Below are 26,422 nucleotides of genomic sequence, written 5' to 3' on the forward strand. Positions count from 1 at the left end.
CTGCAATGAACATTTTTGTACATGACTCTTTCTGAATTATGGTTTTCTCAAGGGTATATGCCCAGTAGTGGGATTGCTGGGTCATATGGTAGTTCTATTTGTAGATTTTTAAGGAACCTCCATACTGTTCTCCATAGTGGCTGTATCAATTTACATTCCCACCAACAGTGCAAGAGGGTTCCCTTTTCTCCACAACCTCTCCAGCACTTATTGTTTGTAGATTTTTTGATGATGGCCATTCTGACTGGTGTGAGGTGATACCTCATTGTAGTTTTGATTTGCATTTCTCTAATGATTAGTGATGTTGAGCATCCTTTCATATGCTTGTTGGCAATCTGTATATCTTCTTTGGAGAAATGTCTATTTAGGTCTTCTGCCCATTTTTGGATTGGGTTGCTTGTTTTTCTGATACTGAGCTGCATGAGCTGCTTATAAATTTTGGAGATTAATCCTTTGTCAGTTGCTTTGTTTGCAAATATTTTCTCCCTTTCTGAGGGTTGTCTTTTTGTCTTATTTATGGTTTCCTTTGCTGTGCAAAAGCTTTTAACTTTCATTAGGTCCCATTTGTTTAGTTTTGGTTTTTTTCCATTTCTCTAGGAGGTGAGTCAAAAAGGATCTTGCTGTGATTTATGTCCTAGAGTGTTCTGCCTATGTTTTCCTCTAAGAGTTTTTCTCCCTTTATTCCTTAAAGGGAAGTTTAATAGTGGTTAAGATAATAGATGCTGGAGCTAGGCTGGCTGGGTTCAAATCCCAGCTCCATGCACAGAGCTGTGTCTCTGCCAAGTGCCGGGGCAATGTCGGTTCTCTGTCCTAATCCCCTTGAATCTCTTCACTGTAGACTCCCTGGGATGACCCCTAGCCAATGACAAAGGAGTGTGAAGGCCTGGCTCTCTTGTCTTTGGCTGGCACACCTCTGAGTTCACTTGCACCCCAGAGTGTAAATACAAGATCAGGCAGATGCTGTTCCCTCCAGACTTTGCCTGATTTCTTACCCTTTGCTTGTCTTCCTCTCCTGCCCTGCCCTACTTTCTCCACCCTCTTCCGGCTCTCTGAAAAGCAGTCCTTCGTAAATCACTTGCACTTGAATCCTCCCTTGCAGTGTCTCTTGTTGGGGAGCCTGACTTAAGACAGTGAGTTTCTTCCATGTCTATGTTTCATTTTCCTTTGGGCACGATAATAGGACTTTGCTCCTGGGCTGGTGTGAGTTCATTTCATGGAAAGCACACAGGGCTGTGTCTTGCAGGCCCTACGTGGAAGTTAGATATTCAATTTATGAAATAAAAATACTGTCCTGACACAGTGTGGGGTTTAGTGAAGAGATCTGAGGACACAGCCTTGCGTTTAAATTTTGGCCCTGCTGTTGACTGTGTGTCTTCGAATAAGCTTTCCTTAACCTCTAGGGACTTTCATTTCCTAACCTGTGATGCCAGGGGGATAAGTGTGATGTGTACAACTGATTGGGCAGTTGTGAAGATTTAAAGAGAGAGTGTTGGTCATATGAGCAGTGTTACGTGTGGCTCAGAGTAGGTGCTGAATCAACGGCAGTTTTCACTAGTACACTTACTGTTATTCGTATGTCTTGCAAATCAGCTAACATGACATTCAATTCAACTAACATTTATTAACAGTGTTAATGGCTAGGAATATTTGCCAGCATTCCATATCGACTATGATCTGTGCCATGACCCTGTAAGTATTATTACTATGGCAGGCATCACTGTGCCAATTTGGTAGATAGAAAAACCAAGACTCATTGGGAGTAAGTGATTCAGGAAAATTAAAACAGCTGGTTTGGGGCAAAAATAGAACAAAACCCCAAATTTGGTCCATATTTCTGTTCTGTGTCCACTATGCTATGCAGTCCTGTATTTGAGAGAATTGGGAGAGTTTATTGGATAAAAGGGCATGAGGACACAAGAGCTGTTCTGAAACATTTGAAGGAGAGAGGTGGTGTACACAGTGGTTATGACTAGGGCACTAGGCCAGGTGGTCTCGGTTTGAATCCAGCTCCATCACTTACTGTGTGACACGTCAGGTAACAGTCTCTCTCTGCTCTGCTTCCTCACCTGTAAAATGGGTTGTTAAGAGTATTAAATAGATGTATATGTCTGAAGCAGGGCCAACTTTACCATTAGATATTGTAGGCACCTGCCCAGGGGGCACAGCCTTAAATATTAGGGTCCAACATAATGTTTTAATTTCTCGTAAAACCAGAAGGAAAAAAAATGAACTTTTAGGGGGAAGTAAGTATTTAATACATGATATTAACATATTCATGTTTATACCAATGCAGTCATAAAATATAATTTTATATTATTATTACTATTGTTAGTTTTTAATGAAGGAAGGGGCACATGAAGGTAAAGTATCTAGAATTCATGGAAGTTATAATGCAGCCCTGGTAGGGAGTATTTAGACCAGAGGCTGGCACCATCCAAGGTAGATATTAAGCATTCTCCACCTCTAGGGGGCTCTGCAGAATCAACAGAGCCACTGGTGTTACAGGAGGCTCAGCACACCCACACATTTCTCCCTCTTTTTCTCTTTCCATAAGAATACCTCTGCTTTGCATACAAGATAGAGAATATCATTGACCAGACCTTCTCTTAGGAAGGACTTCAGGAAGGTTCATGGGTTAGAAAGGCAGACCTCAAAGTGGGTCTGAATGTGGGTGGAGCTTTTTTGCATAAAACCAGAGAAGACCTCAGCTGTGACCCAGGAGTCTGTGGGGAGGTAGGGCAAAATGATGATAGAAAAGTCAGTGCGTGGAGCCAGTGGGATGGCAAGTGTCCTATGGATGTGACCTCCAGCTGTGACCCACTGAGATCTGCAGTAAAGCTACTAAACTTACCAACCTTCTCCAACCCTGTCCCTGGGCAGAATCACTCTGACACATTCAAGGCCAAAGGCACAACTGGGTCCTGATGTGAAGTAGTGGAGCTTGGACCATAAAGAGAGATGAGGTGACAAATTCTTTATTCCATGGGATGCACTTGACTTCCTTGATACTCAAAGAGTGGCATTGGAATTGCTAGGACACTGTCACAGGTGCAGAATCTTGCATCCACCCCAGGCCTGCTGCATGTTAATGGGACAGGAGATCTTCATGGACAGTCCAGTTTGTGCAGCCCTGCTCTCATTTGTAGGCATCTTGGGCCCTGATGTACAATGATCTGGGACTCCAGGTCTGAAAACCACTAATCTAAGCCCTAAACTAAAGGGGTCAATATCAAGGAATTTCAGCATTCCCTTGGGGTTCCCAGGAGAGAATTCCTCAGTGGAGAATTCCCTACAGGGTTTTAGGACCAGATCTCTGGCTACAACGGAGGAATGATTTTGCCTGAACTGTTTCCTCTACACAGATGGCAGCCACTGCAGTAGGTGGCTGGTGGAGGGGAGGGAATTCGGGATCATGGCTGTTTCTCTGTGAGTCTTTGAGGAACCTTTGCTCTGATTGTGGCTCCACTCTCCTCGTCTTGTATGAGATAAAAGCAGCAGGAAGAAGATGGAGCCATTAGAAGGCAGACCTCTGAGTGAGAATTGTCCACAAAGCTTTTGGTGTCTGGACAAATCCTAGGTGATTTCCTGAGGGGAGACAGGGCAGGACTTGATGTCCACATCAGATGGGAATGAACCCTGTGAATATGATTCCTAGATCTGTGTCAACATCCAGCTTTCTGTTTTGTGGACGAAAAGAAAAAAAAATGTGGGACAGGACTTTAAGACCTATACAACATATGTAAATTACTCTATAACTTTTGAGGTAGACAAAAGGTCACATTTCTAAATTTGTCTAAATCGAATCAACTCTGGTTCAGTCCCTGTACACCAAGGTCCACGAGAAGCCCAATAACAGCCATTGGATGGGCCTTGCTCTGGGCCTTCTGCACACTGTAATACTGTGTGTGTGCATGTGAGTGATTTAAGGCATCAGCCCGTGCTGGTCATGCTCCTATGCTACATAAAATAGGGGTCAGAAGCTGCTCCTTCAATATCCTTTCAGGTACCTCCATTCCCAGTGGACCTCAAAGACATGCCTCAAGTGGATTGATTTCATGCTTCAGGGACTCTCACTCAGTCCCCTGGAATCACCTCTGTCTCCCTGTCTCTGGAGTCATATCTCAGAGTGGACCCCAGCTTCCACCCCTGGTACGTCCTCAAGGCTTGTGTCCTCCCCTTGTCCTGGGGGCCCCAGATCCCCAGTAACAAGACACTGTTCCTCCTTTGTCCCTTAGAGCACAGAAGCCTTCACTCAGTATGGTGGCCACCAGCCCCAGGTGGCTACTCTATTGATCCCCTGAAATACGGCCAGTCTCAATTGCCACGAGCTCTAAGTGTAAAATACACACCATATTTTGAAGACTTGGTACCAGAGAAATGTAAAATATATCAGTAATAATTTTTATATTGATCCCATGGTGAAATAATATTTTAGATATATTAGGTTAAGTAAACATTATTAAAATTAATTTCACTGGTTTCTTCTTACTCTTTTAAGTGTTTACTAGAAAACTTAAAATCCCTACGTGACTCTCATAATTTCTATTGGACAGCGCTGCTCTCCGCCATCCTTCTTAGAATAAAAAGGCAGGCACAACCCACTGAAGCCCACTGAAGCACAAGTGGTCTGTTAGCTCGGCCAGCCCACCCTTGTTGCTCTCCCTCCTTTAGCGGGAAGCCCGGAGCTCCACACACAGGCACTTGCTGCCCCGGTCTCCTGTGAGGGGTGGAGAGGGAAGGCAGAGGCCCTTTATACTTCCTCCCCTGTGTCTGTTGGGAGGGGAAAAGGGTTAGGACATATTCCCCTCTTTTATTCTTTTTTTTTTTTTTTTAAATAATTGGTTGCACTGGATATTCGTTGCTGTGAGCAGGCTTTCTCTAGTTGCAGTGAGCGGGGGCTTCTCTTGTTGTGGATCGTGGGCTCTAGGTGCCCGGGTTACATTAGTTGCAGCATGCGGGCTTAGTAGTTGTGTCGCAGAGGCTCTAGAGCGCAGGCTCAGCAGTTGTGGCTCATGGGCTTAGTTTCTCCGTGGCATGTGGGATCTTCCTGGACCAGGGCTCAAACCCGTGTCCCCTGCTTTGGCAGGTGGATTCTTAACCACTGTGCCACCAGGGAAGTCTCTCCCCTCTTTTAATTTTTTCTCTCGTTTCACAGATGAGGAGGCTAAAGCCCAGAGAGGGCAAGCAACTTACATCAAGCCACACAATGAGTTACAATAGGGTGGAGCATCCACGGCCCCTGTCCACACTGCAGTGTCTGCTGCCAGCTCCCAAAGGCAAGGGAAAGCAGCAGGCAGAGTCAGAGAGGAAAAAGGGTGCCCACTGGAAGGGGTGACCACGCACCCTGACTTTTGAAGATGCTTCTGGGATGACTGTGGTGGTGTAGATGGCCTATGATGATCCCTCCCCTCCCCCATCTTGAATTCTTCTATTTACATTTTTGCTGGTCTCAATGTTCAGTTCTTATTTCTATAGAAACTATTTTGGCAGTGGTAGTGTGTTCTTTTGTTTGTTTGTTTACTTATTATTATTATTGCTGAAACCTGCTTTAAATCCCTTATGAATAAAGACAGTGTGCAAACGACCAAATAAAACACACATCACAGTGATTTCTGTGCTGCCCCCTTGGTGTTGCCTCATGAAGAGTCGCCCTGGGAAGAAGGCTCAGGAAGGGGCTCAGTCTCACACAGCACTCCGCTGGGTACAGCCCCGGGGGTGATGGAGACATGGATACATTTCATTGAATAAAATACAGGCCAGCCTGGGGTTGAAAGGTTGTGAGAGCCTTTGGTAGACCTGGAGAGATGTTGAAAGACACAGGATCAGGTTCAATTCCCTGCAAGATCCCGTTACTACATCAGTTTCTTTCCCCCTTCCTCACTCCTTGGGGGCTCACAGGGCTTTTCTGCATGAGAAACTCTAGGAGGTGAGGATTGTATTTCTCGGTGGAGTTTCATGAAAACTTGGGTCTAATTTTACCCTTGTTCTTATCTGCAAGCAACAATAGAGATTTTGCAGGCAGACCAGTGTGTCTTTTTAGACTGCAATAAAAATCCTTGAAAGTTCCAGCTTGCTTCGTGATTTCCTCAATACCGCCATAGTTCTGGAGTTGGAGGAAGAGTCCTGGGCCCCAAGACCTCATTGCTTCTGCTTGTGGAGTAGACAGCCACATCGTGGAAGAGACTGATTACAGAGAGCTGACTTCCACTGTATCAGCCCTTCCTTTAGAGAACACATCTTTAAAAATTTTTTTTAGAAAGAATGGATTAAATGGATATTCATTGGAAGGCAGATGGATTATCTCATGGGCACTCAGTTATCTCACATTTTAAAAGGCTGTAGCATCATGATCATGTGTGCCATTTTTGTGAGTGTCTATTTTTGTGCCGGGCACTGTGCTAGGCCATTGACATCCATTATCCTATTGAATCCTCATGGTACACTGTGAATTGCATGTTATTGTTCTCATTGCACAGGTAATGAAACTGAGGCTCAGGGAGGTGATGACTTAACTTGGGTCTCATGGCTGGAGGTGGGAGTGTAGAGTTTCCAACAAGGTCTGTGCATCTTCAAAGCCAGATTAGGGCAGAGTAGGACCAGATGCATGCCGAGTCCCCTTCCAGTTCTAAAATCAACACTACTGATTCTAATATGATTTACAAAAGCAAGCTTGATAGACCACATTCGGTTGACACACTCACCCATCAAAGTTCTCCATATTTTCATCAAATGGGCACATTTTTGCTAAAAATAGGCAGGGAGAACCATGAGGGACCAGATAAGGGTGACTCCTGAGTCGCCTTCCCCAAGGGCTCTATTGACAGGAGCAGACAAGTGTCCAGGAACATACGAAGCCCATGAAAGCCCCCATAGTACACATGGGACCTGTGAGCCATTCTGTGGGATCTGTTGCCCCCATATACCCCTCTCCCCCCCAAATTACCTTTCTACGCAGTAACCTGGTCCTAAGTTTTATTACCTGGTAATCTCATCCTTCAAGAGCCAGCTCAACTGTGCCTTCTTCTCAGATGTCCTTTTGTCTCGCTTTCATCCCTTTACCACCCTGGGAAGACTTCATCATTCCATTGCTAAGCTTCTATAGCATGCTCTTATGTTCTGGGCCTGCCCATAGAGCCAGGACACAACCTGCAGAGCAACTTGGAGTTGTTAGGAAGCCCTTGCCCAAGGATTCAGAGCACCTATGAAAGGTCCTCATCTTCTGCCAAATGTGAGGATCCTTACCAGTGGAAAATCATATAAACAAGCGACTTGCCTTCTTCCTCAATCCCTCAGCAAGTTTCTTCTGCATGACAAGATAGGACATTGTATTTCAAAATGACCCGTCTTCTCTAAATTCAGAAAATGAAAGGGAAATGTTCTTTTGCTAATGATTTGAACCTTAGTTTAATGGATTTTGTGAAGGACATAGAGCCTTGATGTTGGGCTAAGAGAAGAGGCCAAGCCTCTGAGACTAGGAGATAAAGAGGCTGAAGACAAAAACCCAATAGGGGATGGGTAACCATCCTATTTCTCCTCCCCTCCACCTTCTTGGAAGAGTTCTTGCTGTCTGCTGCGTTGCTGGGATTTGGGGTGGTAGAGGTGGAAAATGCTTAGAAACAAAGAAATCTGAGTCAGAGGAGGGAAACAAAGTGAAGAAAAGGGCTGCAGAGCTTTGGACTTTGAATGTATTTGAACAGAGAGCTGACCTGAGGGTTGTAGATACAGATATACAGGTAAAGTAGGGTGGGAGAGTCCTGGAGAGGCAAAAAAAGAAGGAAAAATCATTTTAAGAAGCATGGGAAGGGCTTCCCTGGTAGCTCAGTGGTTAAGAATCCGCCTGCCAATTCAGGGGACACGGGTTCGAGCCCTGGTCCGGGAAGATCCCACATGCTGCAGAACAACTAAGCCTGGGCGCCACAACTACTGAGCCCGGGTGCCACAACTACTGAAGCCCGTGTGCCTAGAGCCCGTGCTCTGCAACAAGAGAAGCCACTGCAATGAGAAACCTGTGCACAGCAGCGAAGAGTAGCCCCCACTCGCCACAACTTGAGTAAGCCCACGCACAGCAGCGAAGACCCAACACAGACAAACAAACAAACAAACAAAAGAAGCATGGGAATAGACTGTGAATCTGATCATCTTTAAAGTTCTTTAAGAGCTGCACATTTAGAATTCAGCCTAGTTGATTTCCGCAGATGGAATGTGTTTACAAGGGACACTGAGACTGGACTGGATGGCTTGAGGTCATGGGGTCTATATAAGTCATAGGAGAAAGATGGTCCATGAGTGTGAAGGAGGAGACTGGTGCCCTGGGGCTGAGGGGCAGGGCAGGATGAGAAAGCATGGGTAACAGAGAAGCCAGGGGATGGAGCCAGCAGCTACCCGTCAGTGTTTTGGGTGGAGTGGGGCTGTTATGTGTGGCTTGTTGGCTTTGCTGAGACTGGATATCAGCCAGCCAGGCCAGCTGTCTCACTGGGCTGGGAAGAGCATAATATTTTGAGGGGTATCTGCCTCCAGGGAAGCAAGGACTTTGTCTCATATGATGGGTTTGGATGTGTAAACCTGGCCTCAGGTCACTTTTGGAAGTCAGGGATGGAGAGGACAGGGTTGTCATATGCAACAGTGAAACATCTAAGCATGGGCAGAAGGATTGTGAGAAGGGAGAAAAACAAAAGAGAAGCCAGTGAGCGCCTTGGCAGGCAGTGGGGTGAACAGTGACAATTCTGTGGTGCTGAAACGGCCAAAGCAGATTTAAAAAACAAAATTGTTCTAACGTTCAATTTTAAATTGTTTGTTTTTCCATGATGCAAACCATTCTCCGTCTCCCCTGGCTCCCCTCCAAATACTCAATAACGTGTACGATCCACATGCACTCAGATTCTGGGTGAGTTTTTGTTGTGGTCAGCACTGCTGCAGTGGAGCAAGAGTTCACATTTCACCTCTGGATGAAGATGCAGAGGCTGGATGCTAAAGGCAGAGAAAGCCACAAGAAGGAAATTGGTCTCCCAAAGTCTTGACATATTGGCAGAAAGCTTTGCAATTTTTATAGGTTACAAAATAAATGTTCCATTCTTATTAAGATTTCAAGGGTCTGGGAGGTAGCAGCAGACATTTCTGGCTACATGTTAGTGGATAAGTCTTCCTTTTTTTCTTTCTTTCCCCTTTCCCTCCCTCCATACCTCCCATCCTCCCTCTCTCCCCCCTTCCCTCTCTTGCATCCTCTCTCCTCCCACCCTCTTGCCATGGCCATCTTACTCATTTTATGCCCATATATAGGAACCTACACGTAAAGCTACGTAGAAAGATTTTACAAAACCCCTTCCCCTGAAAGACAAAGAAAACAAACTTATGGTTATCAAACAGGAAAAGTGGGGAAGGCGGGATAAACTAGGAGTTTGGGATTGACATATACACACTACTATGTATAAAATAGATAAACAAAAAGGACCTACTGTATAGCACAGGGAACTCTATTTTGTAATATTTTGTAATAACCTATATGGTTATTTGTAATAACCTATATGGGATAAGAATCTGAAAATATATATATATATACACACATATATATATGTATATATATATATGTATATATATAACTGAATCACTTTGCTGTACACCTGAAACTAACACAACATTGTAAATCAACTATACTTCAATAAAAAATAAATTAATTCAATAAAAAACAAACCCCTTCCCGGGAGTTTTGCCCACCAAGAGGATGCAGGGGTATGGGAAAGCAGTAGATGGGGAGCACTTACTCTATTTATTGCTTTAATGAGACAAATCCTCCTGAATTTTCTGTTAATTTTCGCTAAGAGGCCACTATACAAGATACACTACCATAGAAATTAGCATATATGTGAAATGTACATATAAATTTTATCTTGATTTTGCAAAAAGTTTACTGTTGAGCAGACCATAGCTGGCAAAGCAGTTGAATATTATACCTCAGTTCAGGATTAGTCATATAAATCTTCCAACAAACCCATCTATCATATCACATGCCAGGAGTTAGTGTCTTTTACTGCTCATATAAATTGTCTTTCTTAATAGCTTCCTTCACATCCAGCTCTGTTAACCCCTGGGTGTCCATGGAGTATAGCTAGTCTTGGAAATGCACCATTATCTTTATGGCTGTGATAGTATCTAATCTGGCCGTATATATTTCAAGTTTCCTCGCTGTGCTTGAGTGATCTGGGTATCTACCAGAAGCTTCCTGATAAAATACTGCCTTCTCTGCTATAGTAGACTTACAGTTTACTTTTAAAATAACTCACTTGAAATTTAATAGGAGGTTTTTAAGGTCACATCTGATTTAAGCCATATACGTTCTAGCTTTTACCAACACTCTTGGCTCACCAACCTTGGGGTTTTCTGAGTGATTGAGAGGAAACACCAGCTTGTCATCGTGTTGTGCCTTGTTGCTTCATTCACTATATATATCAAAATGATACAAAACAGAAAACAAATAGGGGTAGCCAACTAACAAACTCAGCGACACATGATAACCTGAGAGCATCTAAACCTGAGGGGAAATCTTGAGTTTATAGGTAAAATCTTTTCCCTCTTAGCAGGAGAGGGGAAAGAAAACACAAACCCTTTAAGATATTAGCTTATTATAGTTTGGGGATTTTAAAAATTGAAAAAAATCACTGGATCAATGATATTTATATTCTAAGCTCTGATGTAAAAGAAAAACAAGTGGGGCTTCTGGCTTTTTTTTTTTTTTTTTTTTTTTTTGCAAATCTTTGGAGGGAAATGAAAGGAGCTAAAGACATCATTCAGCTTCACAAGTGAAATCTGAGCAAGAAGCCTTCACCAACATTCTCTCTCTTACGTCTTATAACAAGCCTGCACAGAGAGTGTCAGTATTCCCATTGCACAGATGAGGAAACTGAGTCCCAGGAGGCAGAGGTGGAATATATTGTCGCTCATCTACGTCTCTCTGGCTCCCAAGTCCATCGTCTTGCTGCTCTGCCCACCTCATCCTGTGCTTTTCTGGTACTTAGGCTTCTGTCCTTTTAGGCTCCTCTAGACATCGCTTCAAAATTCAGGAAACCCTGTAATAGCTCTCCAAACAGTGCATCTACTTTCCTGAACAGCATCTCACCTTGATTATGAAGTAAAGAAGTGAAGTAAAACTAGCTCCTTCTTCTTTCCAGAACAGTATTTGTTTTCTGTACGTTGTTGATTTCAGGATGCCTGTCCCTTAAGGCAGCTTGGATGCCTCTCAGGTAATTCTTCCTGCTGTTCCCTTCAGGATTCCACTTTGATTCCTTCCGTGGAGGGAAGTCTTGCTTTTAAAGATACAAAGAAAAGCCCTCTATTCTAACATGACCTTGATTTAAAATAAGAGGAACAATTTGCAAGGGTCACGCTAGTGAGACAGACACTCTCCTGCTCCACTGGTGGGTATGTTCCCTGATGAAACTATTTTGTAAGTAATCGCAGAAACCTTTGAATTTGATCAGTAATTATTTTTCTAGAAATCTGTCTTAAAAATAATAATGTCAAAGGTAGAAAGAACTTTATGCATAGAGATTCACTGTTGTGCTGTTTTTAGTGGTGGTGAAAAAATGGGCACTGACTTAACTGTCCAAAAACTGGATAATGGTTATGGAAACATAAGGCATCTATTCATGAACATTATGGAACCATTAAAAATGATATTTCTGCAAGTTTCAACTTTAATGGGACAAATCAAATACATGTATTTATATCATTTCTTTTCCAAGTCTAACTAAAGTAACAGTAAAGGGATAAAAAGCATAAAACCGTGGAGTCCAAGAGGATGAGAGAGGTGACTAAAGCAAATGGAAGATATCAATGCATCTTTAAAAGCTGAAAAGCAGACTTGCTGTTGGTAACTGGGTTGTGTGACTGAGAAAGCTGAACCTTAAGTGCCTGCTGGGGTAAAGATAAGGGGAAAACAGATGTATGTTATAGAATCCTGGAAAGGAATTCAGGGCATCAGGTAGCACTGAAGGCAGGGAATGTGAGGAGCTGAGAGCAGGATGTGTAGTTGAAAGTCTTCATGGAAGCAGGAAGAGCCCAGATCTTTTCTCTAAGTAGGAACTGTCCTGCTCCACTGGTAGAAAACTGGAGGTTTACTCTAAGCAGAGGTTAAACCAGATGGACTGTAGACTCTGGGATCTGAGACATAAGATATGAAAAGATAGGAGCACTATAAAAATAGAAAAATGTAGATTGAGTGGGAATCTACATTATTCAACTATGAAATTCTCAGCCTCCAGCTGTGCTAAGAATGCTCACAGGCAAGTTTATAGCCCCTGATGGGGGATTGGAGTATTCTCTGGGTAGAAACTAGCTAGCCCAAGAAAAAAAATCTGCAGATATAAATAGTTGGGGGGAGAGGTCCCTAATAATGGCCAGGTCCAATTCCTGTCATTCTATGGTGAAATCCATTACTTGGTAAACTTGCCCATACACAGAGATCCCAGGCAGCTTTTTAATGCCTCACTTCCAAATATGAACAGACAACTGAGGATCATCTGACATCTAATAAGAAAAATAGGCTCCTAAATAAACAATTAAAAAGAATCCCAGAGGAAAAGGAAACAATGCAGTAAATAGAAGAAAATTTTCAACAACACAGCAATTAATACTAATTCCTTAGAAAGGTAAGGCAAGATATTATACCCATGAAAGGATTTTAAAGGAATATTCAGAATTGAAAGAATCCCTGAAAATTAAAAAAAGTGATACTAGACAGATTAAAAAGTCAATAAAACAGTTGGAAGGTAAAGTTGAAGCTATCCCACAGAAAGTAGAACAAAGAGACAAAGAAAGTGTAAAAAGCAGAGGCAAGTTCCAGAGAGAGAATTGAGGAGAATGAGGGGAGGAAACCATGAAAATAACATAAGAAAATTTCCCAAATTTTAAAGACAATACTAAGAATTAAAAAAAAGAGACCTTGATCAAAGCATATTAGAATGAAATTTCAGAATACTGGAGATAAAAAGAGGATCCAAAAATCTTCCAAAGAGAGAAACCAATGCACTTACAGAACATTAGGAATCAGAATGCCATCACACTTCTCAACAGCAGTACTGGAAGCCAGGTGATGAAGGAGCAACTTAAAATTCAGAGGGAAAATTACCTCCATCCCAGGGTTCTATATCCAACACATGATTATTCAAATGTGGTGCAAGAATAAAGACATTTTCAGCCATTTAACATCTCTCAAAAATCCCCCTTATCATAGCTCCTTTCTCAGAAGGATGTGATTCTCAACAAAAATGGAGTATGATTAGAAGCTGGGAGATATGAGATTCTGCAAAGAGTGAATTTAGCACAGCAGAGTAGGGAAGGGATTCCCAGGATCATGGGAAGAGACATCTGTGGGGGATGGTTTTGCAGCAGGCTCAGAAAACACCACGTCCAGAGAAAGCTGAAACTCAAAGAGCTGTGGAAGAAGACTTCCAACAGAGAAACAACTGATGGTTGTGTTGAGATTCCCATGGAGTTTGGAAAGGAATTTTTGATGAGTGCATAGAAAATTAAGCAGATTCAATGTAAGGTATTAACTTGAGAGAAAGCAAAAAAATTTCAGAAGGGAAAACTAAGAAGCTATGAATAACATTTACACAAATCAGTCTGATAAATACTAAATACATAGTAGATCAAATATTGCTGTATAACTACATTGGAGAGATAAAGAGAGGGAAAGGTTAGTGTGCATGTGTGTGTGTGTGTGTGTGTGTGTGTGTGTGTATACACATGCATATAGGGAAAATGAGAGCTAAATTCCTAGAAGGAAGGTAATGTCTAAAACTGGAAAATTAAGAAATAGCTGATGAGCATTATGGGAGATCACTCTTTGTCCTTCAATACCTGTTTTCCTCTGCAAATTTATTAAATTTGCACCTGTAAAGACCTGGAGCTCAAGACTGGAGCAGACACTGCAGAGTCCTGCCTAAAGGAATATTGTGGCCTGTGGACAAAAGATCAGAAGGGCCTCCTTTGGGATTTCCCTGGTGGTCCAGTGATTAAGACTTTGCCTTCCAACACAGGGGGTGCAGGTTCGATCCCTGGTCAGAGAGCTAAGATCCCACATGCCTTGGGGCCAAAAAACAGAAACACAAAAATTCAATAAAGACTTTTTAAAAATCTAAAAAAAAAAAGAGGAAGAAGAAGAAGGGCCTCCTTGAATGTTCTTGACAGTTTACAATCTCCTGGGAATTACAGAAGACATCCAAATGATGGTTGCAATTGACCTTCTCAACACTCTGTGTATGGAAAGCCCTGAGTTATATTTTTACTTGATATACAAAAACAAAGCAATAAGATATTTCAGGAACCTCAGTATTATGAGGGAAATCAAACCTACTAAAAAAAGTAATTGCAATGCCCAGTAGTGAGGGCTGTGATAGAATGAAGCAGGGAGCACGGTGGGGCAGGGAGGTAGAGCCCAACCAGCCTTCAGAGTCAAATGCTGTCTACACAACACCACAAGCCCCAGCCTGGAAAGGAACACTCTTCAAAGACCCGAGAATATCATTGTTACCCCACAAAGTACCATGGGGTGAAAATAGAAAGAGCATCAAGAAGAGTTCAATTAAATAAATGAATAGGTAGTTCTATAGATGAGTATTTTGAAAAGAAATGTAAGATGCTTAGAACACCCTTTCCTAGGATAGATTCTCAAAAGTGAACTTCCTTTGTGTGTTCCTCTCTTTTGAATTAGACAGCCAAGAGGAAACCAGGAATTCCAACATATTAGCCCTTGTTGCCAATGTCAGAGTTGGAAATAAAGTGTTACCCACTGTGGGCTCCAGAATCACAGACTTTGAGTCAGAAGAGACCTTAGAGTCTTCTTCCCAGCCCGACCAGGCTCAAATAAGTTAGTAGCTCCATTTAGCACTAATCTTATTATTTTATATATATATATATATAATATGTATGTATATGTAAAACACTATTATACCATAAGTTTCTCCCACTGGAACTCTTTGGGGCAAGAATGACCCTACCATCTGGAGAGTTAGCTCTAGTTGTTGAACAATCTGTGGGTTGTTGGTAGCTTCACTCTGATATCCTCTTCTCTTTCCTCTTGTAGCCCAGCCTTGAGGAGTCTAGGTGTTTACAAAGGCTCTTCTGGAGAATGGATGTAATGAAGGGCAGGGCTTCTGTAATGGAAAGAAGGCTGAAAGTGAGGAAACTATATCCTGTAAAACAGACTATCTCAATCCATATTATTATTTAAGTAGATTTCCCTTTGTCATGTCCTGACCTGTCTTCTTAAACCTTCCTGTCTAGCATCAACTGCGTGAGGGTCAGCAAGAAAAAGGATTGAACAAGTCTAATCAAATGCTTCATTTTACCAATGAGAAAAGTAAGGCATAAGGTAGAGAAGGATTAAGTGTTTGTTCCCAGTCATCCAGAGCTTACAAGAGCAAAGTCTATTGTCTCTCTGTTCAATCCTCCAAATTGTGAAGATTCTTCTGATTGTTACCGAACTCAGGTTCAGTTGCTCACCACTCAAAAGCCAATACTTGAGAGGCAAGTGTTGGTAGAAAGGAAAGTGGCTTTAGTCAGAAGACTAGCAATTGGGGTAGAAGGCTGACTCATGTCCCCAAAACCAACTCCAAAGATTCTGCTCAGCCTGTCAGTTTTTAAAGGGAAAAAGGGGAAAGAGTCTCAGTGAATCATCAAGTCAGGAGATCAAGCTCTGTGTCATTTTCCATTGCGTACAGGCTTGCTGACTCCTCATGATCTTTTTTCAGATTTTATCTCGTCCTTTTGTGGTCTGCCTGCAGGATTGCTGAAGGGGCTGCTAGAGGTAGAGAGCTAGTAATTTTAACTACTTAATTCTTCTTTCCTACTTTTTTAATCTAGGGAAAGAATCAACAGGTTAGGCAAGATATTGTGTGCATCCAGTAGAGCATAGGTCAGGAGTTAGGTTAAATGTTGCCTAGTGATCTCACTCCTATAATTAGGTTCTTTTAAGCTTAGAGGGAAAAAGAAATGGGCAAACAGGAAAGGGGCAAAAGAGCTGCTTTCATGGTTTGAAATAAGTAGGTCTTTGCCAAGAAGCCCCAGTGCTTCTGAAACTAGAATCTGAGAACATTCTTTAACTCTAATTAATTCAATCATAGACAATTTATTCAATCAAATCTTGCCATGGTTGCTACTATGGCCTATTTGATTGTACCTGATTCACATCAAATATTAAGTCAGCCAACAAAACCAGAGTATCTATATAATGGTCTATTCTTATGTGCATGAATATAAACTTAATCTTGTGGACATGAACGTAAACAAAGAAAATTTTCCTTTTGGAGTGGCAGTCTATCATCAGAAGATATCCAATTGCCCAAGACATTTCCAAGAAGCATCTGCCATTAGAGCAGGGACAGCAAATTATGACTCATGGGCCAAATTCAGCCCATAGCCTGTTTTTATAAATAAAGTTTTATTGGAGCCCAGACCCTCTCACTTTTACATATTGTCTATGAGTGCTTTCACAAATGCAGAGTGGAGTAGTTGTGACAGAGACTAAAATATTTATCATCTGGCCCTTTACACAAGCAGCTTGCTGTTTCTTGTATTAGAGCATACTTTTTTCCTGCAGGATCTGGACACACCTCTGATGTTAACTGATTTTTTTTTTTTTTTTCCCGATTCGCGGGCCTCTCACTGTTGTGGCCTCTCCCGTTGCGGAGCAAAGGCTCCGGACGCGCAGGCTCAGTGGCCATGGCTCACGGGCCCAGCCTCTCCACGGCACGTGGGATTTTCCTGGACCGGGGCACAAACCCGTGTCCCCTGCATCGGCAGGCGTACTCTCAACCACTGTGCCACCAGGGAAGCCCAATGTTAACTGATTTTAAATCAGCTCTTTCTACAGTCTTTTTTCTTTTTTTTCAATTTCACCTCTCTGACCACAGAAACATCCAGGGGGAAAAAAAGTATCATGAACAGATGTTACAAAATGTGACTGATTAGAATTACCTGGGGAAATTTACAACAGCCATTTTCTAGGCCTGGTCTCGGAGACTGATTCAATAGGCTTGGGAAACTTACTTTAATATAAATAACTCTGGTACACAGGCAGGAGTAAGAAAACCCAGGAAAGCACATGAAAGTTGGAGATAGAATGGGTAGGATGTGAATGCTGACTTTTCTTACTATGTGATCTTGGGCAGATCACTTCATTAAGCCATGGTTATCTCATCTGTGATGTGGAAACAGCAGTTCTTCCTGCAAAGGGCTCTTTGAGGACCAAATGAGATAATGGTTGTAAAATGTCTAACACGGTGCCTGCGCAGACACTGTCCTTTCCTCTGCCAGAGAATCCAGTGTCTTGGAAAGCACACCAGGCAGATTTTCTTCATTTTGCCTCAACTGTTACATTTTCATGTCTGTTTATGTTAATTTTGCTCTTGTCAAACTGTTTCCCAATCCACAAGTCCTTCTCCATATGTATTAAAGCTAAAGGTGTTTTTTGAAAACTTGTTTCAGGAAGCACCCAGGGAGCCTGAATGGCCCTAAATGGTTTGTTAGCCACATGGCTGCCAATGGTCTTGATTAATTCTGCTAAAACATGATTAAGCAGAAGCTTTTCTATGACCTTGCTGATTTTCATAAGAAACCTTGATATAAGATGACGGATCTTATGAATCCAGAAGACAAACCACTGGACAAACTGGGATGGTGTCTTATGAGTCTCTTTCCTTAGAAATAGAAAGACTAGCTTTGTCTCTTTGCCTTGGCAACCTCAACAAAATCCAGCAAGAAGTCTCTGAGTAGCAGACACTGTTGATATTTTGCCCACATATCCTCTGGCCCACCTGAGTAAACTGGCAATCCCAGAAGACTTGCCAGAGCACTGACATTGTCCCATCTCAAGTAGCTGCATCTCTCATCTGCTGTACCTGATGACTTTTTCTGAACCTCAGGAGCTTGCTCCCAGATGTCAGACACAACCTGGAAGAAGGGGACTAGTGAAGGGTGAAGAGAACGGATAATTACCTCAGAGCCCCTGCTCCCAGTGGGGCAATACTAAGGCGTATTCTATATTGTTCTTTAGAGCATCCCCAGTAGGGTTGAGTCAGCTTCCCGAAGTGGTTATTCATACTCTAATGCACCCCTACTGGATTTTCTCCCTTCCTTGCCTCTGTTTCCCCTCTTCCTCACTTGGGCTTCATGGGATCATCTCCCAGATAAACTGCCTGTTCCTAAATCCTTGTCTCAGGTTCTATTTTTGTTGAATGTAGATAGGAAAGTTTATAAAAGAGGTCTTTCTATTCTCTCTAAATTACAGTATATGAGAAATAATGGTGGGCAATATTTGTTGGCTGGTTACTACCTGTGCCACGAATTGTTGTAAGTGCTTCATATATACTAACTTATTTAGTCCACACAAAAAAATCCTGAAATAGGTACAATTATAATCCCCATTTTATAACAACAGAAACTGAAACATAAAAAGATCAAGTAACTTGCCTAAAGTCACACAGCTTTGAAGAGAAGGCAGAAATTTGAACTTGGCCAACTCAATGCCAAAGCCTATGTCTTCACACTACTCCACACTGCTGCTCTGCCAACTCAGATGTGAAGCCCTTTACATCGGTGGCCAGGAGTCAACAGCTGAATAATTGCTTGGGTCAAGGTTGGGCCCTATTAAATGCTAATGTCAGAAGGTCTAATGTATCATTCTGAAGGCATTTTCACCTTGTACAGAGAGATATAGCTATTGCCTCAGTTGCCTATGGCAGACACCCAAGAAGAAAGTGGCTGAAAAAACATGGAAGCTTAGTTCTGCCTTGTGTAAAGTCCAAGGTGGACAGGTAGCTCTGCTCTGCAAAGTTGTCAGGGTCCAGGCAGCTTCTGTCTCATTTGCTCTGCCATCTCTAGGTGCTGTCTTTTTTTTCATGGTCTCAGATTGCTCACCATGTATCCAGCTGCCGCATCATGATGGAGGAGCGATTAAGGGGGAAGCATATGCCTTCCTTTTGAGCATGTGTCCTTGAGAAGATGCTTGTATCACTTGCACTTACATCCATTGTCCAGATCTGCATCATATGGCCACATCTAGCTCCAAGGAATGCTGGGCATGAATGACTTTGTTGCAGTTGACCATGAGATCATCTAAAAATTCAATTACTGTGGAAGGAGAGATTAGTGTATCTTCATCACCTAACTTGACACTTGTGAGAAATCTTCCTGATTTAAGCCCTCTACCCTTGTGTCATTCTGTCCTAGGGTGTGGTTTGAGTATAAAGAGCATCCCTTACTGCTTTCATCAAAAGTCAGTGTTGGGCTTCCCTGGTGGCGCAGTGGTTGAGAGTCCGCCTGCCGATGCAGAGGACGCAGGTTCGTGCCCCGGTCCGGGAAGATCCCACATGCTGCGGAGCGGCTGGGCCCATGAGCCTTGGCCGCTGAGCCTGCACGTCCGGAGCCTGTGCTCCGCAATGGGAGAGGCCACAACAGTGAGAGGACCGCGTACCGCAAAACAAAAGAAAAAAAAATGTCAGTGTTACTGGGGCAACACTGGAACAGGGGAAAAGCCAGTTGTCTCTGTCTTCTCTGTCATTCTTGTTAATGAATGACAAGAATGGGTTTTGAAACCCTAGGTTGTACTGGCTTTGTGATGTTGAATTAGTAACTGAATCTCTCTAAAACACTGGTGCTCAACTTGGGTAGTTTTGCCCCCCAGGGGAGATCTGGCAATGTCTGAGACATTTTTGGTTGTCCCTGCTGGGAGAGGGGGTATTACTGACATCGAGTGGATAGAGACCAGGGATCTGCTAAACATCCTACAATGGCACAGGACAGCCCTGCACTGTAAAGAATTATCTGGTCCAAAATGTCAATAGTGTTGGGTTGATAACCCCTTCCCTAAGCTTAGGTTCTTTTCAGAAAACTGGGGAGACAATGGCATCTGCTTTACGGAGTATGGGTGAGGATTCACTGGCTTTTATAAAGGATTTAGCAGAATACCTGGCCCATGATAGGGTCCAACTCTGTCCTCAGGGATTCCTAGTCTTCTCTTTTCTGTCCGGCTTCTCTACACTTATTTTCTCACAATCTTTGATTCACAGTATGTTTGACTCTTGGGAAGGGAAATGAGGGAAGTTAAATTTTATCAAGGAGCTATTAGATGCCAGGATTTTAACATAAATCACTTCATGGAAAACTCTCCCAAACCATATGGAGTTCATATTCCTGTTCCTGGTTTGCAAATGTGCCAATGCACTCACGGATACCTCCCAACATCCTCGTGAAAGCAGAGTTGATCAGTGGGAGATCAGGGATTGTGCTCGGGTTTACAATTTGCACCTCCCAGTCCTGTGACTTGGAAGGACTGGGAGGTTAGAGAGAATCCAAGAAGCTAAAAATGCTCTGGGGGAAATCGGGAGAGATGGATGTGGGGAACAAGATGCAGATATGGGAGAGCAGGGAGACTGCAGTGCAGAACCCCACTTACACCAGATGGGGCTTTCAAAGGCAGTTTCTGCGGGGGGGGGGTTGGGTTTTTTTTTTTTTTTTTTTTTTTTTTTTGCGGTACGCGGGCCTCTCACTGTTGTGGCCTCTCCCCTTGCGGAGCACAGGCTCCGGAGGTGCGGGCTCAGCGGCCATGGCTCACGGGCCCAGCCGCTCTGCGGCATGTGGGATCTTTCCGGACCGGGGCACAAACCCATATCCCCTGCATCGGCGGGCGGACTCTCAACCACTGCGCCACCAGGGAAGCCCCTAAACAATATTTTTAATGGATGAAAGCTAAACCACATTTTCTTAAAATAAATGGAAACTCTTTATAACCCAATGGCAAATTTGGATGTGCGAGAGAGCTCAAAATACCCTTCCAGTATCCTGACAATGCTGGTCCCTTCTCAAGAGAGGAGACCTCCACCACCCCACCTCACCCCACCAAACCTCCTTCTTAATACCTTCAATGTTTCAATACAGGTAAAATCTGTAAAAACTCGCTTTAGAGTTTGAAAAGAATATTTAAGGAGAGAAAATACAAACAGATTATTTATTTATTTAGCCTCTATTTATTTATTTTGAAAAATATGGATTAGTGTGAGAGCTCTTTAATTTTTGGAGGCAATTTGAAAGTATAAGTCCTATCTAGCTTTCTAGTCCTGATATGGTGTATTTGAACAGAAAGTCTTCATTACCCCCAGTCAAGGCAACAGCCTTTTGCAATGAACTCTGCATCATGTTTTCCCTTCAAGACAAAGAAGAACATTTATGCAATTAAAATAGGCTAATTGAAAAAATGCCGTTTATGGCATAATCTTGGATTTAAACTTTCCAGCTCAAATGACTGGGGGACATTAGAAAACTGCAAAACTGAGCAAAAATGGCCTTTCCCCACCCCCCCAGCACATATTTTGAAGAGGAAAAAGAAGGTGGCTTTCCCAGCCTTCAGCAGACTTGCCCCCTCCTCATTAGTCTACGGCAGAGCCCAGCTGCTCCCTCAGGCCCTAATCAACTTGCTCAAACAGGCTGCAGAATCGATCTGACAGCCCATGAAAGGGAGTTTGGAGGCAGGAAAGGAAGCACCGGGCAGGAGTAAGACTCAGTATCATGGAAGTCTGTATTTTCAAGGATATCACCATGTTTGCCTAATGTCAAGGACTGCGATGTGAGCAGAGCCCTCTGATATTTTGGCCACAAAGTAGTTGTGACAAGAAGCCTACAACATGTGTGTGTGTATATAAGTGTTTGTTTGCTATATGGGAGTGTCTTTTGAGTCCTGGGCTTGGAAACACTTATTCAGATTGGTGGGGAAGAAAGGTCTCTCAGATTTAAGCCTAAATCCCTTTGACATGAAGAGTAAAAGCAGTTAGCATTTGTTGATCGTTTACTAAATGTTTACTAAATATTGGGCATGTTCAGTTTTTTCTTTCACCATAATAGCCCCATTATACAGATTAGGACACAGAGGCTTGAGAACAAGAAGGATATTCAACATATTTAACCACCAAAAATAGCACAGGCATTGACCATTTAGAAAAGCTGGTCCCAGAAAGAGTTAAGAAGGCTGAGACATAAACTCCCTTCTGGGGTTAAGAAGGTGCCCCCAGAAAGCTTGAGGCAGCTACTATTTATAATGAATGCAAAATATTTCAACGGCTAGTATTTCAATACGAGGCAAGTGGCTCTGTTGGGAAGGAAAGTTGGCTTCCCCCAAGATAGACAACTCACTTAGGATTCGAACCCAACTCTCTTCACTCCAAAGACAACACTCTTTCCAACATGCTGCTTACTTCATCCTTTCTGTGAGGGCATAGCCTGCAAACATGAGGAGGGAGGAGGAACTCTGGCGCACTACCTTCTAAGGGGTAAGAGATGTCAAAGCCTTTCCTGTGAATATCTTTGTCAAGATGATGAGCTTTTCCAACAACCTTGAGAAGTGGTATATGAATCATGAGCGTTGGAGACAGTATTTCAAAAGCAGAGTTAGGTCACCAAAAACAAATATTGCCAGTCTATCATTTTCCCCAGAGCTAATGCACCCTTTATGGTGTGGAAAACATTAAGACTTATGACCGAGATGCTCTTCTGGGGAAAGGTAAGGGTTCTGATGCAATACTTTGAGAAAAGACCATTTATGACTTAAAGCATTTTTTGAAAACTTTAGTTAAAATGTTGGTTCCCCAACACAGAAAAGATTGAGTGTGGAACTTCACAAATTAGTAGTATCCCATGTTTTTTTCTTTATGGGTTGATTCAGGTGGCATTAAACTTATGTCACATGGATACATTCTGATATGTACAACAAAACACCATCAATTCTTTCAACTGACAACCCAAAAACCATGAACAAAAGAAAACAAGTTGATGGAAATTCAAGGAGAATGCCCTCTCCATCTAGTTGAAACAGAAGACTCATGTAGAATGCTTTTCATCTTCCTTTTTCAAGTGAGAGAAACCAATACTCCTCTTCAAATACAAACAACAATTTACTCATTGGCTCAGAAAAAACAAGCCCAGAATGGACACACTTGCCCCTCCAGGGATCAGTTTAGCTCTTTTATCTCTACATAAAAACCTTTGAATGTGTGCTTCCTGCTGTTCTCTGACATGTTTTAATTGCATGTATCTTGCTACACTGTGTTTTCCTCATTGAGCCTGAGCCACATCTCCCTTCCTTCTTGCAGATTCAAACCTCTCCTGTGATGATCAGAACTGTAGCATCGGAAGGCGATTCCCAAAGTGGGTCTGGACATCCCCGATGGTAAACCGGATGACCATAGGTGATAGAGGGACAATTACCTTTTCTTATTTTAACAGTCATGTGTTTATTTTAATGAGTATGAAAACACAGAATTGGAACATCAAGCTGTGATTACAAAGATATGATTGCTTAGGACTATGCATCTATTTATGGTCAATTAAAATATGTTAAGAAAATAGGGGCTTCCCTGGTGGCGCAGTGGTTGAGAGTCCGCCTGCCGATGCAGGGGACACGGGTTCGTGCCCCGATCCCGGAAGATCCCACATGCCGCGGAGCGGCTGGGCCCGCGAGCCATGGCCGCGGAGCCTGTGTGTCCGGAGCCTGTGCTCCGCAACGGGAGAGGCCACAGCAGTGAGAGGCCCGCGTACAGCTAAAAAAAAAAAAAAAAAAAAAAAAAATATGTTAAGAAAATAATGGTAAAGGCAGTATATGAATATAGCCAAGAGCATAAAGTATTTGGGTGAAATAGCATTCCCTAATATCTACTATGTTCTCAGCAGATGGATAGCCAGCTTCTGCTCTTGAGGAAACAAGGCAACTTCAGGAGTACAGTGTGAGTCAGTGGACAGGTTGGGTCTTAGAAGAGGAAACATCTCTTTTCCTTAAGTTTTTTGGTTTTTTTTTTTTTTTTTTTTTTTTGCAGTACGCGGGCCTCCCACTGTTGTGGCCTCTCCCATTGCGGGGCACAGGCTCCAGACGCGCAGGCCCAGCAGCCATGGCTCACGGGCCCAGCCACTCTGCAGCACATAGGATCTTCCCAGACTGGGGCACGAACCCGCGTCCCCTGCATCGGCAGGCGGACTCTCAACCACTGCGCCACCAGGGAAGCTCTCCTTTCCTTAAGTTTGATCAGCCTGATATGCTGTTCTCAGGAACCTGTTTCCTCTACTTGCCCACTTAAAGGCCAAATTTGAGACTCAGATCTTACCACTCTAATTTGAGGGTCAGCTACTTCTACCTTGGAGAAACAGAAGAGCATGCAAGCCTGGCGGGGGCCTCGGGCCAGGCCCTTCTGCGCTGGGTGTGTCCAGGTTTGGGTAGGAGGCTGTGGGGCCTGACCTCAGGTAGGCCAGTGCTTCTTGCGAGTGGAAGAAGAGGAAACAGGAGGTCAAGGAAAAAGAGAAATGTTGAGCTGGCCATAAATCAGCTGCCAGCTGCCATACTCAGTGTTCTGTTTATGCATGTAGGTTGGTATATCCTTATCTCGACTGTGCCTTTAAAGAAAAGGAGACGTATATTTTTGTTAAGGGGTGAATATGCACTGAATATTTGGTATCCTCCCATGGTGTTATTTAGACTTTAAAAGATGTACAGTGGACTGTTGTGCTTGTCTTGACTTGACCATGAAATGTGTCCTTAATGCTAGATAAATAACAGAGAGGAATATGGAGTGGATTTGTTCAAGTGGACAGAATGGGCCCCAATAGAGCTGATGCTTAGAACCTCTCCTCTGCCAAGATTATGCCTTCAGGGAAAAAGAGTTGGATCACTGAACTCTTAAGCCCATCTCATGAAGTCTTTCCTATTGTATCTTACCCTTTTCTTTGTTCTTTAGTCTCCTGTATCTCATCCACTTCACCTCCTCTCCGCACTCTGAAAAGTCCAGGTCAGTGCCTTGTGTAGGATAGCAAACCAGAAAAATGGAAATGAGACTAAAGAAAAGGGAAGATGTGCAGAGATGGTGCCCAACTCAGCAGGACAGGGCCATGTGATCACAGAAACTGCTCTGGATATGAATGTGCCCAGCTACCTCCCAGGCGACATTTATAGAACACTTGGTAGCCGAGTGCTGGATGAGTGTGGAGGGAAATCCCAAAGCCAAGTGTGGTCGTTCTAGATGTAAGGTTTGCCTGACTGCTGCAGATTACAATTGAATGTGTTGATTATTCTAGGGCATGTTAAATGGGCTCCAAATATACATTAAGCTACCCTATGTTCATATGTTGACATGTCCTTAACCCTTTGAATTAGGATCATCAGTGATAACAGTTTTCACATCTCTGTGGCTTTTGTAAAATCTAGAGTGTTTGCTTGCAAGATAGTAAAGGTCTAAAGGAGCCAGATGGAAGAGTAGGTGCTTAGTTATATGTTGCTTGGACACTCAGAAAAGAAGCAGATGACCAGTTCTTTATATGTTACGGCCTGGGCACATGGGACAGGGGGGCAATGACTGGTGCCATGTTAAGCACCATAGCAAAATGGGAAAGCATGGTCATTGCTGTCAACAGATGGGGTTTGAATCCTGCCTTTGTCACATAATGCTTCTGTTACCTTGGGCAAGTTATTTAACCTTTCTAAGGGTCAGTGTTTTTCCACTGAAAGGGGTTTTATTATTTTGTTGTTTAAAATTTTTTTTTTATTTTTAAATGATTATATATTCACAGAAAATGCCAAGACAGTACAGTGGTCTTGAGTATTCTTACCTGTTTCCCCAATGGTTATATCTTACATGACTATAATATGTTATCAAACAAGGAAATTGACATTGGTACAATGTGTATAATTCTGTGCCATTTTATCACATGTGTAGATCCATTTAATTCCCCACCACAATCAGGATACAGAATTATTCCATCACAAAAGTCTCTCTCATGCTACCCCTGTATAGTCACAACTGCCACTCCCACCCCCATCATTCCTAACCTCTGGCTACTTCTAATCCCTTGAAACATGGATTTTTAAAACACTTGGCCCAGTGCTCAATTAATAGTATGGTTTTAATTATTATTTTACTTCTGGATTTCATTTAGTTTTATGACAATTTTATGAGTGCTGTATCCACATCCCCATTTTATAGATGAGGAAACCAAGGCAATAGAGGCTTGGCAGGCATAAGTGAATTGCCCACGGCCACAGAGAGGCTGAGGTGGATTTTGAATGCATGTCCCCAGCCAGTGACTGATTCCACTCACTCATATGGGTAACTATGACTATTGGTAAATTATATTGGACCACCTGCACAAACATGCTGGATGTGTTCATTTGAAAAGTTGTCAACTATTTTCTTCCAAGATGGTGTAGAGACTCATAAACTGAATTTAAGAGGTATCCCTGCCCTCGTTAGGAGTGTGCCATACTGGGTCAAAATCCAGTAACTACTTGGACAGTTGTCTGGGAGCACACACATCACTTTGTCTCTCCAGGCTTCAATATCTTGCCCAGAAAAGAAGAGAGTTGAACTCTGAAGGGTAACCTCTTGGCTCTAATGTT

This window comes from Mesoplodon mirus (genome assembly GCF_964341445.2).
Source record: "Mesoplodon mirus genome assembly, chromosome: 2".
Taxonomy (NCBI): Eukaryota; Metazoa; Chordata; class Mammalia; order Artiodactyla; family Ziphiidae; genus Mesoplodon; species Mesoplodon mirus.